General features: G+C 34.6%; 1 protein-coding gene across 4 annotated transcripts in view; it reads left to right on the forward strand.

The window, feature by feature from the left end:
• Positions 1-16,102, forward strand: part of CTNNA3 (catenin alpha 3) — a 1,736,704-nt gene that overhangs the window by 1,364,313 nt on the left and 356,289 nt on the right. The window lies entirely within an intron of this gene.

Here is a 16,102-nt window from a genome sequence, read left to right on the forward strand (position 1 = left end):
TTTTTCTTCTATCCATTAAAACACAGAAAGAAAACCTGTAAAAACTAAGCAAAAAGGAAACAGAAACAAAACAAAAAAAACCCAGGGTGCATTTTGCTGAGGGACTATAGTCGTTCCTGGTAAATTTCTCCTGACTTTTGTATGCCTATTCCTATTTTAACATTTGTTTTTTAGTCCCCAAAGACGCAAGAGGACTTCTTTGGAGATTTCTGGAACTCTTTCTCTGTGTAGCTTCCTCCTTTCTGGTGCAGTGACCCACAAATCCAGCTATCTCACTTCCTTCAAATTTGACCTCTCTCCACTGCTGAGTAAGACTTCTATGCTCTGCTTGGGTTTACCTTGCCTGCAGCTAGGTCCAGAAAGTGCCTCCAATGTTTGGTTTGTAAGATTATAACAACCTTGTATTTCTGACTTAGAAACATTTTCTAAAATATAATTATTCCCATGCCTCCAACATTTGAATGGGTCAGATAAGGACTCTGCTCAATTCCACCTTAGTTCCTTTTAAATCCCCAAATCTGGTTTAAGAATGATGATAAACTAATTGAAGCAAGCTGAAGACAAACAGCATCCATCAGGTTAAATGATGGCTTCTCAAAGCATTTTGTCCACAAAATGAATATGCAGATGGCAAGTGAAAAAAGACCTTAAATGTAATACTTAATGGTTAAAAACATTTGGTTTGAATTTAGAGAATGTGGCAGTTTAATTTATTGAGACAGTAGTTTGTGTTTTGTTCTTAATGTTGTTAGATTTATTTTTACCTCTTCTGTCATTTAAAATGCATTTTTAAAAATTAAAAAGATCCCAGTCCTGTGTTCTCTTACCTCAGAGACTTTTGTGCTGCAAATTTGAAAGCAGAAGTTACCAGGAACCCATCAGCCAACTTACTTCTGGCTTTTGCTTGTTCATGTCTGGACTCAGGCAAATTATGATGGGTTGTTTTGGAAGGACAATGTGAGTGCTTGGATTTTAGAAGATGTAAATGATCAGAAAGGAGAGAGGTTTTTGAGAATTCATTGGGACTGGTACAAGGCCTGTGAGAGATCTCAGTTTGGGAAAGAAGCCCCCTGCTCTCTCCCTGTCCCAGTGGGAGTGGTGCATTAAGTGAGATGTACCACCAAGAACAAGTGACCAAGACAACCTTAACATTCCCCTCACCTTGACTATACTTTAGACAGATTTCTTTTTGTCCTTGACTTCCTTTATCTTAGGGCATTTACTTTAGAAAGCCTGCCATTGTAAATTGTTTCTATGGCCTTTGAGATGTAAATTTTCTCCTGGTCTACAGCCAGTTGTACATCCAGGAATTCCTTTCTTAAAACAGGGAACTACCTGTTCGAAGTATAAGAAATGTAGCACTCCTGTTTCCCTCTGTGCGAAGAAAGGGACCTCTTTAATCCGCACCAATTAGAAAACATAGATGGCCTAATCACGTTGACTAATATCCTCAGGAACTTTTCTACAGTCTCAGCCCAGCAGTTGAAAACTCTCCCACCTTTGCTTCAGTGACACTGAGTTAAATTCTGTATTCTCTCCCCTCTATCACAGTAGCTCATTAAAATCTGTCTTCCCATTTTGACAAGTATCCCATGTAATTTCTCTTTAACTCACGTCTCCATGTTTTGGTAAAAATCTTTTATTCCTCAGGTTGACACTAAAGTGGAGCTGATAATGTACAGTTAGCAATATTCAATGTGTTCTGAAGATTGGAGGACCCTTCCCAAAATGTTCAGAACTGAGGTACTCCTTCCATGACCTTGCATAAGTCCCTGGTAGTTGTCCTTTCCCCAGGATTTGTTGTTTCCCTGAGAATTTTTCTTCGCAATGTCTTGTGATGTCTTTTTATTCAAAGATTAGGACTCAGAGACTCCAGGAGGCCCATATGTAGATTTCTGGAACTCTTTCTCTGCATAGCTCCCTCTTCTCTGATACAATATGTCACAAATTCCAGCTACCTCACCTCTTCAAACTGAACTTTGATCCTAGACTATCTTTTCAAGAATATTTGTTTAGCAAACAGACTAGAAAGATAGAGGTGGTGGGGCTCTTTAGCAAAAGTTAGTTTTTTGTTGTTGTTTTTTTTCTCACTGTTCAGTATGATAAAGATAATGTTTCTCCCTACAGCAAAGGTCAGGTAGGCTTACTGTACATTATAAAATGTTTGGTTTCCCTGAGCTCAGGCTCCCTTTCCTGTGGTATGATTCATTGTGTGTGTAGGTGTCACCTGTCGCTCTTTATATTGCCCTGTGGGAATTGGGGCTTGAGAAATTGCTTCAGTGCCGATACTGCTGGGTGCTGCTATTGCTGTGAGCAACTACTGTCCTTTGTTTCTGACCTGAGAATCTCAGGTCTCCTGCTAGCATCTGTGAAACTGTGACAAAATCACTTGTTAGTTTTCTAATAGTGTATTTAAAATCTCAGATAATTTACAGTGCTTGGCACTCTGTCCTTCACCTTTGGAATAATTTTTCCTGACTGGAAATATATGTTTATGTATTGCTTTGATGCTTACCCACTGTTAGGTAAGCTTGATAGGATCAGGAAATGTTTTATCTTTTATTTATAACTATATGATCAAAATGATCACAATAAGAGATCAGAAAATTTATTGAATGAATAAAATAAGCATAAATGCCATATACATTCTCTCTCAGGGTTCTATTGAATATAAAAATAAGTCATTCTGGGAAAGCATTATGTAATCTAAAGTTCTATACAAATACGTTAAACATGTTTCCTTTTTAATAAAAAGTATGGCTTTAGAAGCTGATAGTTCTGGGTTCCAAGTTCTGTCTCTTTCTAAGCATGATTTTTTTTGTTTGTTTATTTTGGTTTAACAGATTACTCAACCTTTTTGAGTGTTTATCAAATAGCAGCAATCCTTCCTTCAGAGATCTCTTATTTAGAGGCAATAATGATTCATTAAAAACTCAGCAGTGAAGTGCCATGTTCAAAATTGTTATTTATTAAAGTTATTGTAGCAGTAATGTGATATGCCAGTTATATTGGTTTTTTTGACTGGAGTAGAGAGAAAGATAAGAAGTTCCTACTGCTATATGTATTAGTAAAGGATAGTTACGTTGCAAGCAATAGAAAATAAATATATATTAAATAAAAATTTAAAAGTATAATAATAGTTTAGAGATGCAGAATTAAAAAAAGGTGTATAATTGGGGATTTGTCACTTCATCATGAATTTTCAGTTTGCTTCCATTTCAAATGTGAATCCTTGAGACAGATACTCTAACCTAGCTTGTATCAGCAGGTATCTATTTCCAAATTACTCAGTTTTGGACAAGAACTCAAGGTCAGATATTACAGCCTGGGCACTAGAAAACTCATAGCATACACACATTTCCACTGGTTCAGCATAATCTAAGAGTATTATTTGGAGTTTTCTGGTAGCGGTAGGCAAATGTTAAAATATAAAGACTTTTTAAAAGTTTATTACTCACATAAAGTACTTTGGTAAAATAAATATCATACTTTGAGCGTGGGAAAACTATGTTATTATGTTTTTAATCATGGAAAAATAGTATTTTGAAATTTAAATCTTGGCATTTAAGTAGTTCTTATAAAAGAGTATTCACTACAAATTGTAAAAAAATACTATATGCAATTAACTAATGAGAGTATAAAAGAACATTAAGAAGAAACATAATAGAATCATTAATAATAAGTTGAATGAGTCTAAAACAAGCTACGAGTTTTATATCAGTTTTTCACTTTCTGATTTTACCAATATTTCACTTTACACTATGTTACTTTTAAGGATTACCAGCAAGTCCAACCCTTTTTCACCAACAATCTTTAAACATTAGCAATCCACCAAGGTATACTACCTATCTCTAATTATTATTTTATTTGTCCAGTTACTTAATAAAATGGATAACATTCTGACCCCCAAAAATAAACATGATTTTCCCTGAATTATCATTTGCAGAAAGATCTTCCAACATGTAATAACTGATTTTTCTTTCAAATCTAAATTTTATTTTTTATCTCTTCAACAAAGACGGTCCCAAACAATTAAAAATCATTGAGGCAGAGCCTGGAGTGTGGCCACCATGTCAAACAACTTTAAGGGACACTATTCACATCCTAGTCTGTGTGAACAGGACCCCTTCCAGCTGTACAGAGGAGAGCCTGGCCAGCTGTTCATGATGGCCTTGGTCTGGAAGGTAAAGTCATCGCTTTTGGAGATAGAGTTATTTATTATACTTGCATTCTTGATGCGATCATAATACATAATGTAAATGTGATGATAGATCAAAAGCTTGGAAGATGGTTATATTTGCTCACTTCTTTGCACAAAACAGTATTTTTTGAGCCATTTTATCTAAATGCATCAGTGTATATGAGAAACTTCATTTTGTATTATTCCTTATTTCTGTCTGTTCCCCACTTTGTTCACATTTAACAATATGTCCCTTTTCCATGATGTTAGAAGTATCTGTTAAATTATAAGGTCAAACATATTTTTACAGGGATATCAGAAGACATAGAATATTATGTATAAAAAAGAAATGTGTGTTCTATTTGGGGATTTTTTGTTGTTGTTGGGAACAGAATGTCTCAAGCTAGGGGAAAGAAGAGGGGACCAAGACCTGCACCAAAGTCTTAGTGATACGCAGAGATCCAAACTGTGAATATACCATGCTCCACAGGACAAGGGCTGTGAGGATAGCCCGAGGGAAAAGGAACTGAAAAAGCTAAGACAAGGATTTATACGATTCACATTCAATTTACATTGGTTGAATGTCTCTTTTGTTAAAGATGGTATGCTGATCACTTTAACAATACTACTTATACATTATTTAAAGCCAAGATACACATCAAAGGGAGCAATGTGCCAACAGGTGAGGAGCAGGGAAAATTAGAATTAGGCAGGCAAGAAAAAGAAATGCATAAATGGTACAAGGTAAAGCAAACCCAAAGATTACAACTAGAGAGAGACTTGAAGGAATTAAAATGACAGCCTAAAGCCAGCAGGACAGCTGGGACTCACCAGTAAAAATGATTTTCACAATTATGATGGTGATAATGATGATCATGATTATGGTAGCAAATACTTACGCATCAGGTGCTAGAATGTACATTTTATATTCAATGCTGCATTAAACCTTACAACAATCCCACAGTGTGGGTAAAGTGTAGGCTTGGTGATGGGTCAAAATGCCAGCTTTATTACTGGCAGTTGGATGGATTTGAGAATGCAATGAACCCTGTGAATAAACTAGACTCCTAATGGCCTTCTTAATAGGTTTTCCTCAGAATTAAACTCACCCACACAGCTTTAGTCACAAGCTGAACATCTACTGTCACCAAAGAGAGTAGATAAACTAGGTGGTGGGTCTATATACTGTTTTCTCAGTCTTACAAATATATACATACTCTCTTTATTTGAAGAGTAGGAGTGAGGAGTGGAAGACCATTGTTTCAGTTAGAAATTGCATTTGAGTACAATTAACTGACATCACCAGTGACTTAAACATCATAGTGGTTTGGGTTTGTTTCATGACAAGAGTTTTGGAGGTAGATGATTACTGACCTTAGAATATCAGGGTAAGGATGTTGTGATTCTTTTGGACTTGCCCTAGGAGTTAAAATATGGCTGTCTAAACAATCATCCTCATGTTCCAAGCTGTAGGAATAAAAAAAGACAAAAGGCAAAATAGTACAAGTGAGCTTAGTATATCTCTGCACGGCTCAACCATCACCACCCCACCAACCCCCGTACATAAGGAGCTTTCCCAGCACCCCTTCCCGTGACTTTCACACACAGCTCACTGACCAGTGTCATATGGTCACTTCTAGCTAGAAGGTGGGTGGCTATGTAGATTTTAATTTTAGTTGGGTATGTTGCTTCTGGGTATATTAGTGTTCTGTTACTACAGAAGGGAGACTGAATATTGAGTTAGTAAGTAGTTGCTATGGTGTGGGGCATGTTATTTACCCCCTTAGTGTTTCTTCTCAAAGTGAAGTTCTGTTATGAAAATACAAATAAAGGAGATGAGAACTCTAATCCCTGAAATCATTATGACCCCCAATTTATAGTTCAGCTAACTGACGCTTGGAAAAGCTAAGTGGACTTGCCCAAGTTTACGCTTCTAAAAAGTGGATTTATCTTCAAACCTGGAAGTGCCTTTTTAAAGAACCTAATCTGTTAAGCATTCACTACCTCTTTTCTTTTTTTTAGAAGTAATTTAAGAACTTGGGGACCACAAGTTAATGGGGAGAGGTTATTGAATTAAGAAAAAGTAGTTCTTCCTTTAAGATGCAATGATGTGAAGTCAAAGTACCATTGGGACTCAGAGAAGTTTTAAGCTCTTGATTTGTTTTCAAAATATGTTATCTTATTGCATGCATCAGAATCATTTCACCAGATAACTGGGGATAGAGCCTGGTAACTGCATTATAAGAAGCTCCAAAGGGCATTCATATATGCATGCTAAAACTTAGAACTTCTCGGAGAGGAGGACATTACTTCCATCTAAGCATGGAAACATTTTTGGAGGAGGAGGTGTTTAAGCTAGTTTTTAGAAAGTAGGAAAGACTTAGAAACTGGAAATAAAAGTTCACATGGAAGGAGTAGGTTGAGGGATGACATAGATGAGGAAAAGTATGTGGCATATGGAGATCAGAGAGGAAGTTTGGAGTGCACAAAGGAGAGTTGGGAGCAATCAGATTGAAATGAGGGGAGACTGGAGTAATTGGTCTCAAATGATCACAAGGGCAGAATACAAAGAAAGACACTGAACTTCAAGATATGCATCCAGGTATGGAGATTATTAGTGACCATCAGGAATATAGAATATGAATTATTTTTTTAAGAAAATAATCACTTATCTAAATTAGCACACACATATATATATATATATTTGTATTTATATTCATATAATTATTTTTTCTAACTCAGCAACTACGTCTGCAAATGACCTTACTCAGCTGATTCCACTGACTATTCACAGGTGACTTGGTTCCAGGGACAGAGGGCAGAGTAAAGCCCTGATATCCCACTGGGTCAGCTAGACTGTAGCTGGGAGGCTTCATGGGCAAAAGAAATAAGGGCCTCCATGCAGAGAGAGGGGTCTGTAGGTGAGCTTAAAACATTCCAAGGAGTATTTCTAAGTGTACTCCACAACGCTTTCTTCCTCTTTTACATTTCTTTTAGTATATGGTCCATATAGTTCCTAAAATGTAAACACTTAATAAATATCAAACTTTATGAAATAAAAGAAGAACATATTAGTGAATGTGATTAAATACCACTCTCTGTGTTATTTGATAAAAATCGTTGGGAGCTTTTGGAGGTTGTTTTCATTACCTTGGCAAATGGAAAATTCAAATATCCGTTCCAACAGAACACCTTAGAAATTAATCACTATACATTCCTAGACTGTTCATGTCATTGACATTAAACCAAACTAATTGGATAAATTAAAAAGGAATTTAACAATGTTTACAAGTATTTCTAAAAAATTGTATGATGAACAACCCGAAATGAACTGAGGATTAGGTAGAAATGGCAAAACTTAACTAACCATAAATTTATTTTGAGAAAAAAAAATTAAGTTATTCAAAGGCATGCCTTGGACAATCAGATATTAAACTATGAATACTTATTCGAAGCATCATTATTTTCTCTTTATTTTAATGTACTTAACATAGTCTTTCCATACCAGAAATTTGGCGCATGAATTTTATTTCATTGTCTAACTGATCATTAGGTTATACTGATAAAATTTTACTGTTAAGTATGAATTTCTGAAAGAAATAAAATTCTATTTTGAGAGTGATGCAAAAGTGAACTATTCTGCTTTTGATAATGTGTATATTTTATAAGCTTTTATCTATCTCGTCACTACTTTTAAGATCACTAATCATTCTGCTATTTAATTCTGTGTAATAAAAGTTATATTTAATTAGGTTTATTCTGTAGTCACCAATTCATGAGAAAACTTCACTGATTTTGGCAATCCAGACAACAAGGTAAACTTGTATGAAATCTTTAAAAAATATTTATCTGTTGACTGGATAATTGAAATCTGAATTGAGTATTTGAAGTTAAACAGGTTATGATGTTAAGATGAGGGGAGCAAAAGGGTGTCAGACTTTAAAATCTTTCCAAAGACTGGCTTAAGGATATCATTTATTTGCTTTTATGTTTTAGATTTTTATCATGTTGTTGGGAATATAGGCTTTAGCTTTTCCAGTACTTAGAAGAATAAATTTGTCACCTTTGTTTAGAGGGCAGAACATTACACAATAATTTTCTCTGTAGATCAGAATGCGAGTTAACAAGAAATTCTTAACAAGTTGGTTTTTATCACCTTCACTCTTTTCTATAACATCTGGCCTGAAATTTAAGCAGGTCAGTAACAAGCTTTGCGGTATATATCTGAAATACCAGAAGTAATTAACAAGTTGTATATAAACATGGATCTAATTTTTATCAATTTTCAAATAACAACATGTAAATACACACATACACACACATCGGTGGGAAATGACATTTGGAGCCACTTAGCTCTGAGTTGGTTCAAATACAGATTCCTTTAAAATTTGTCATTCAACTCCTTTCAATCTCTCTTTGTCCATAAAAAGAGAATAAGCCCTACCTTGCATGGTTGTGGTAGAAATTAGAGGTAGAATATACAAAACCCCTTGTACAAATCTGACCCATATTTGTACCTCGTTGTTATTAATAACAAAATAGGAACAGGATAGAGGATATATTCTTCTAATAGTTGTTAGAAATTGTAATGTCAGAATTGGGATTCCTGAAACTTTTATAAATCCAGTATTTACTCACAAAATATTTGTTGTGAAGAGAGAAATTACTTCTTTGAAATGAAAAAAATGGAACAATACATTGTTTTTTGTAAAATTGATCACTAAGTCACCAGAGTTCACTGTTAATTCCCTTTGAAAATTTTGACCTTTCCCTTCTTCAGTTCTCTCCATATCTTCCTGAGATGAAAGTACAGCCCATGAAAAAGTGAAAAAGGAACGCACTACTCACCATAAGTTTCTTCCTAAGAATGTTGCTGTCCTTCTCTTTTTAATGGGACCTCACTTTTGCATAGACATGAGTAATAGATAGCAAGAGCAGATGCTTGCTTATAATATGATTTGTTTTTAAATTCATTGGGAACTCTCATTTAACCCTCCCCAAAGCCCCATGAAACAGGAGCAAATCTTAGACTTAAAAATCAGGCAGACCTGTCACTTACTAGGTGTCCAATCTTGAGCCTGGTTTTTATTTTCTCTGAGTTTCAGAGATACTGCTACCCACAAAGTCTTTAGAAGCTCAGCTGTTCAGCTTTGCCTAACACCTGAACATGATCCTACCCATGCAAGTTTTAGGTAGCGTGAGTTACCACAGAGGGAAAACACTTAAAACCTAAAATGTCAATCAATAAGAGCAACAAACTCTTTGATGTTTGCCTTCCTCTTAACCAGATAAAAACGTTAAGGTAGCTCCCTTTATGCATTTGGGTTTTCAGTTCCTACCTTGTCAACTGCTCTGCAAGATCTGTGGAGCATCAGCCTTCTTTGTATATCTGTACATAAAATATTTTTCATAAGGTGGACATGCAGTTACCTGATGCTAACGATTCTGGGATACACTGTGCCTGTATTAAGGCAGGATGTGGAACATCATTGCATTTGGAGCCATAATCTATGTAAAAGTGAATCAATGCTATTTCCACAAGAAAGAGTTAAGTTAAACATATACCAATATTATTGCCCAACTGGAATATGGCCTGGAATAATCAGGCATAAATGTTTACTTTCTGTATTGCCCTCTGCAGACGATGGTGGGAGAGGCCAGGATGAACACATAATAGGACATTTGAGAAACTGAATTTACCATAGCACAGATTTCCAAGGAAATCTTGCCATATTTTGTACTCAGTTTTCTGGAACAATTATTATGCATTATTGCCCAAAGGAAAACAATTTAGAAAAATACTTTATCGTACAGAGATTGATAGTGGTAAAGTACTGAACTAAATTTAGAATTAGAAGACCTAGGTTCAATCTGCATGATGTTGAGCAAATCAACCTCTGTAGGCCTCAGATTTGTTCTGTTCTGTTAAATGAGAATGATACTCTTATACCTAAATCACAAAATTACCATAAAGCTCAGATGATACCCTGTGTAAGTATTTTGTAGACAAGAAAGTGGTAAACTCATGGAAGATACCATCCAAGGTTTAAGATCTGATGTCTGCAAGAGAAAAAATGAAAATGTTGTTCTTTGTGAGAAAGTCTATAGTCTGTTGAGAGTATGTTAGGAGATTTTTTTTTTTTGCCCCTAAGTTTCCCATCTATAATAAGGTTATTACCTAGCCTTAGTGACAGAATCTTGAGCTCCAGAAACAAAAAAGTATCATTAGTAAGGGCTGTGTGTGTGTGTGTGTGTGTGTGTGTGTGTGTGTGTTACTGCCATGCTGACACACTTAAGTATTTCAAACACTGTGGCAAATTTTTGGTGAAAAGTCATGAAGATTTTAAAATGAGAGCAGAGAATAGTTCTAGGTTTTGTTGTTTTTTACCCAGAAATATTCATAAAGTTAGACCTAAAAAAAGCTAAAATTCCCTTTAAAATGCCTGCATGAGCATATTTGCACAAAGTACATCTTTTGTGGTTCTCCTTAAGTAGATGTGAATGACAGCCATTTTACTATTTGCAAATGTAGTGATTTGTACAGAGATTTTTCCATAGGTTAATTGAGAGTATGGGCCAAGTAGAAGACATGTGAAGGGGCTAAACTAGAATATTAAGCTATTTGGGTTGTTTACCTTTTAGATAATTTGCTATTTCTCACGAGTAGAATAAGTAACAGTTATTAAGGAAGAGCATATGTTGACTTCAAATTAAGGAGAAGCCAAAAAGCATTTTGATGAACTTCAAGCCATCCTAATGATTTTGTTTTAAAGCTTTGAAATAAATAATGAAGCATGAATTTTTATGGGTGTTTAAAATATAAGTAAATTAGTCTTTCCAAGGGCTGGCCAAGAAAATTATCTTCACTGACATAATTTGCTTTTAAAAAGACAGATGATGAAAATGTTCTAATACAGAATGAAAAAATAGTGATGATTTTAACTATGCACCAATCTATGTAAATATCACAAAAATGTGAATGGTAGTATTTTATACTATTGGAGGTGTAAATAAAGATTTTAAGAGTCACAGATTCATAAGCGTAAAAATTTGGTTAATTTTTGTTTTATGTTTTTAAATTGCTATTTTTTTCAGCTATTAGTGGCTAAAATGATACCCTGTTTCAGGGATAAATATGCTTATCAATAGTCTTTGAAGTAAAGTCATTTGGAATAATTGATTCCATGCAGATATAACCATTTTCAAAATTTAAACAGTGAATTTTGTTTTTAAGAGTTTCAATAATTACTGTTTTTAATTTATGGAATAATTTTCAAAATTTAGGAAAAGACTAAAATTGCAGGATAAAAGGAAAACATAAAACATGTAAAGTATGATCAGATCAAAAAATGAGTATTAGTTTATAAACAAGAACAAGAACAAAAAGCACCCACCTTCAAGGGCCTGGCCATTCTCTCTGGAACCATGTGAATATTTTCATAAAACATGATCTGATGGATAGGGCACATTAATTTTTCATTTGCAAGAAAATATAGGGTTATAGCAAGATGTAAAGCATAAAAATCCTGCCACCTACAGTAAAAACAAAGGTATGATTTAGACATGGGCATCAGTGAAAACCCTGCTTAGATGAGACTTCAGTCCTGAAAGTTAGGGAGGCCGCTTGGTGATCCTATCACCCTGTGTTCCAGGCATGTCTCTGGCACCAGTGCCCACCACTGAGAACATTTAACCCAGCACACAGTGAGTGCTTAATGGAGTTGAGAAGCAGTGTGGATTTCTTGCCACATTTGACAAGGAAGTTCAGTCTCAGCTAGTAAACCTTATTTAGGAAACGAATGTTATCCATTTGTGTATTTGCAAAGGATATGCTTCAGGCAGTGTCACAAAATGAATTCTCAGGAAATAAACTAAAAATGAAACTCAGGTCTCCAGACCAATAAATTACAGTGCCTATGATTTTTATGAACTTTATAACAAGTGTCAAAGTTTGCAAATGAGAATCAACAATAGACTTCATTTATTTTCACTCTAAATCAAATTAAAATATGGTTTTGTCAGTTTAGGAAAAAGAAATAGCTAATGAGAAAATAACATCAGGATCTGAGGTATCAAATGTTATCTCTGAATAAAAGGAAGTTTTGGAGATGATTGGAGCTGCATATATACTTTCTTTTTTTTTTTTTTAACATCTTTATTAGAGTATAATTGCTTTACAATGTTGTGTTAGTTTCTGCTTTATAACAAAGTGAAAGCTCTATGTATACATAAATCTCCATATCCCCTCCCTCTTGCACCTCCCTCCCACCCTCCCTATCCCACCTCTCTAGGTTACAGTATGCAATAAAAGCATTTGTAAAACCATGACTAAAAATTTACTTGTTTTCATTTTTGAAGCAAGTCTTATTTTTTAAGCTTTAGTATACTTCCATTTAAAACAGTTAACTTCACCTAAACAAGTAATATGTGAAATTTTTGAGATCAGTAGACTGATAAAGAGAACTAATTTTAGCTTTGAAAGTTTTTTTTTAATTACTTTACATCATAGGAGAATGTGTACTTTAATGCATGCTCCTTTATGAGCGTGTAAAAGTCACATGTAAAATATTAATTGACACGGCTATTTTACATACAGGAAGAAAGCATCATGTTTAACCGAAACTATTCTTGCTTCCTGCTTTTCCCTGTACTGGATATGTAACTTCAGGCCTCTGTTTCTTCATATATAAGCTGGGAATAATAGTAGTATTTACCTCAGCAGCACATGCTCAGTAACTGTTCCTAGAAATATTATCTTTGTAATTTGGGATCTTGAAATAGATAAGGTTTACTTCAATTAGCACTTCTTTTCAGCCCTGAGTTTTAAGCTCATTGCCTTATATCCCTTCAGTGCAAAGTCTCTTAAGTACAAAGTTGCAAGAACTTTTCGAAGTCCACTTATCCTTTTTATTAATAAGGGCTGTTCAAATGTACCTTTGTATGCAGAGTTTTCAGACACATGGGTAACCAGGCTCTAATTTGTTTTTAAAACTCTGCTATAGTCTTTGAACCAAATATTACTGTCAAGCAAGAGCCCACGAGTACACATTTTTTGCAGCAGTGTAAATACGCAGTAGTCTTTATGGTGAGATGATTTTACAGCAGCGTCTTTCACTTTTACCCTTGCATATGCCAAAATGAAATCATGAAGTTTTGCCCTTTAAGTGTTATTTTATTATTAAATGGAGTCTGTATGAGGCAGTATGGCTCAGTAGAAAAACAATAGATTAGACGCAACTATAAATTCTCTTTCTGGCACCACCTCTGATTCACTAAGCCTTCTGTGCTATAGCCTAAAATGCATCATTGAGAAACACCAGTGCCTAAAGCTGTCATTTGGCTTTCTGTATTGGCAGTAATCAGAAGATACTGTAAATCTGTGGCAGTTAAAAAAAAAGACTCAGAACAGGGAGGAACCTGATTGAATATCTAGTTAAACCAGCTCTGTTTTCAGATGAGAGGTGAGGAGGCTGAAATTCAGGGAGGTTACATGATTTGCTGAAGGTCAAACCACAGAAAACAAAGGCCAGGTGGCTGATGTCCGGTTCTATGGTCTGAACCCTATGGGTTATACCAAATGGAAGCTGGAAAAAACATCAGTTAAGTATCTGGGCACTGTATATATGTATTGCTTAAAATCTAGAGTTTTTCTAACATTCTAGATTTTTTTTTCTTTTTTTGGAATTTGGAATCATGTGATAATCCAAATGTAGTAATAATTGACAAGTGACAAATTGGCCAAAATACATTTAGTTGGGTCAGGATAGAAAACCCACTATGTGACTGGATACTGTCAGCTCAACACTCCTGCTGAAACTTGGGATCTATAGCTCAGAAGAGTCAGTTGCAATGAACTGATAAAGCAAAATGCAGGGGATAGGAGAGAGAATTCACCTTTATTGTTAAGAACTTACCATGTGTTCATCACTGTAGCAAGTGCTTTATATAAATTGTCCCTTTTAAAGCAGTAGACAATTCTCTCTGAATTTGTGGCATCAGTGTCAGAGTCATCCTTGACTGCTACATAACCTCAGATGAATCTTTTAGCCTACCTGGACCTTGGGTTCCTTATTTGTAAAACAGGCAATTCCTAAACTGACTACTTCACTAACTGAAAGACTTCAGCTACGAAAGCAGCAGAAAAATATAAGGCACCATCAGAATTTTAGGTCATATATGATTTACTTTTCTTTCCATTGATTCTTGGTGATAGTTATATTTTGCTTAAGGGAATTTTAACTTACGTGCACTGATTTCATGTAGGATGATGGGAGGAACACAACATAGGATTAAAGATTTATTAGGGATAATTAGCCAAATGTGTAGTACACTTGAGAAAACAAGGTTGACTCTGTTTACTTCACCGTGTTTTCTTTTTTTCTTTATTTTTTCCTGGTCTTTATGTTGAATACACTATCAGCACTGTTTTGCACAAATCCTTTTCTAGAAATCTACAAAAGTACTTGGAAATTGATAAGGTGTAGGCAATAAAATTAATAAAACCAATGAACCTTGAATACCTAGGGGCATAATATTTGTCATTCTAAGTTGGAGCTGTTATTTTCATGTTGTGTTTCAGTCAGGATACTTGGATGCAAGCAAGAGAAACTAACTTAGTTAATCTTAAACCACGGCTCAGATACGAGGCAGGAGGTAAGGATCAGGCTGCCAGAACAGGCAGGGACCAGGGAGAAGCAGAAGGAGGAGGGCTGGGAACCATAAAAAATTCAAACAATTTAATTTTTTGTTTATTTTTTTGCTATTGAAAAATATTTAATATATCTCACATACTAGAGTGAATATAACATGTTACTTAAATAATATTAATAAATCAACTAAATATCTATGGACTTAACTTTACTGTATGACCATCTCTTCTCTCTTAGAGTTAATCACTGACCTGAATTTTGTGTTGGTCATTTTCTTATCTGTTTTTATAATTGTACATACTTAAAGTAACATAGCAATAGAATACTTAGATATGTGTTTGTGGTGTATGTGTGAGGATATACTTCAGTATTATTTTATTTTTAAAAATTTATTTTTTATTCCTCTGCAACCTGCTTTTTTTCACATTTTGTTTTCAAAACACTAATGCATTCATTAATCCAATATATAAATATATCAAAATGTATTCATTCTGCTGCCGAAAGGAGCATATAGACTATTGGGACATTTCTTCTTCTTTTTCCTTCTTTGTCTCTTCCTTTCTCTTTTTCTATTATGCATAAAGGCACCATGACCCCTTAAGTTCTGGTGTGTCTGGTACAAAAGTTTTTTAAGGATTCTTACTTAAGAACAAAAGACTAGTCCTAGGTTATGTGATTGTTCAGATTTAAGAGGCAATATCAAGTTGTTTTTCAAAAGAGTTTTTTCATTTTAGGCACCAAAAAGTAGTGAAGGCAAAATTCAGGTGTTTGATGACTCTGTGTAAACTGAGATTTTGAATTTTTGACAGTCTATAAATATGAAATATCTAATAATAACCTGTTTCCAATTAGCATTCTTTGATTTCCTGTGAGATTAAGCACATTTTAAATATGTTTGTTGACATTTCCTTTTTCTTCGTCTATGAAATGCCTGTTTGACATTGAACCATTTTCCTCTTGGGTTGTTTTATTGGTTTTGTGTATTTTATCTTTTCCCAGTTTGGATTTGCCTTTTCATTCTCTTTATGATGCTATCGATGAAGAAAAGTTCAAGATTTGTCATTTTATGTCCTTCTTTCAACTGAGGGCTTAAAAATATTCTTTTATATTTGCCTCTGAAAGTTTCAAGCTTTGCCTTTCTCATTTAAGGTCTTAATAAATTTGAATTTTTTGTATATTGTGAGAGAAGGATTTTATTTTTGTTTTTTCCACTTGCATAGACAATTGTACAAGAACTTTTTATTAAAATGCTCTTCCTACTCTATCGGTGTGC

This window comes from Balaenoptera ricei, chromosome 16, assembly GCF_028023285.1.
Source record: "Balaenoptera ricei isolate mBalRic1 chromosome 16, mBalRic1.hap2, whole genome shotgun sequence".
Classification (NCBI taxonomy): Eukaryota; Metazoa; Chordata; class Mammalia; order Artiodactyla; family Balaenopteridae; genus Balaenoptera; species Balaenoptera ricei.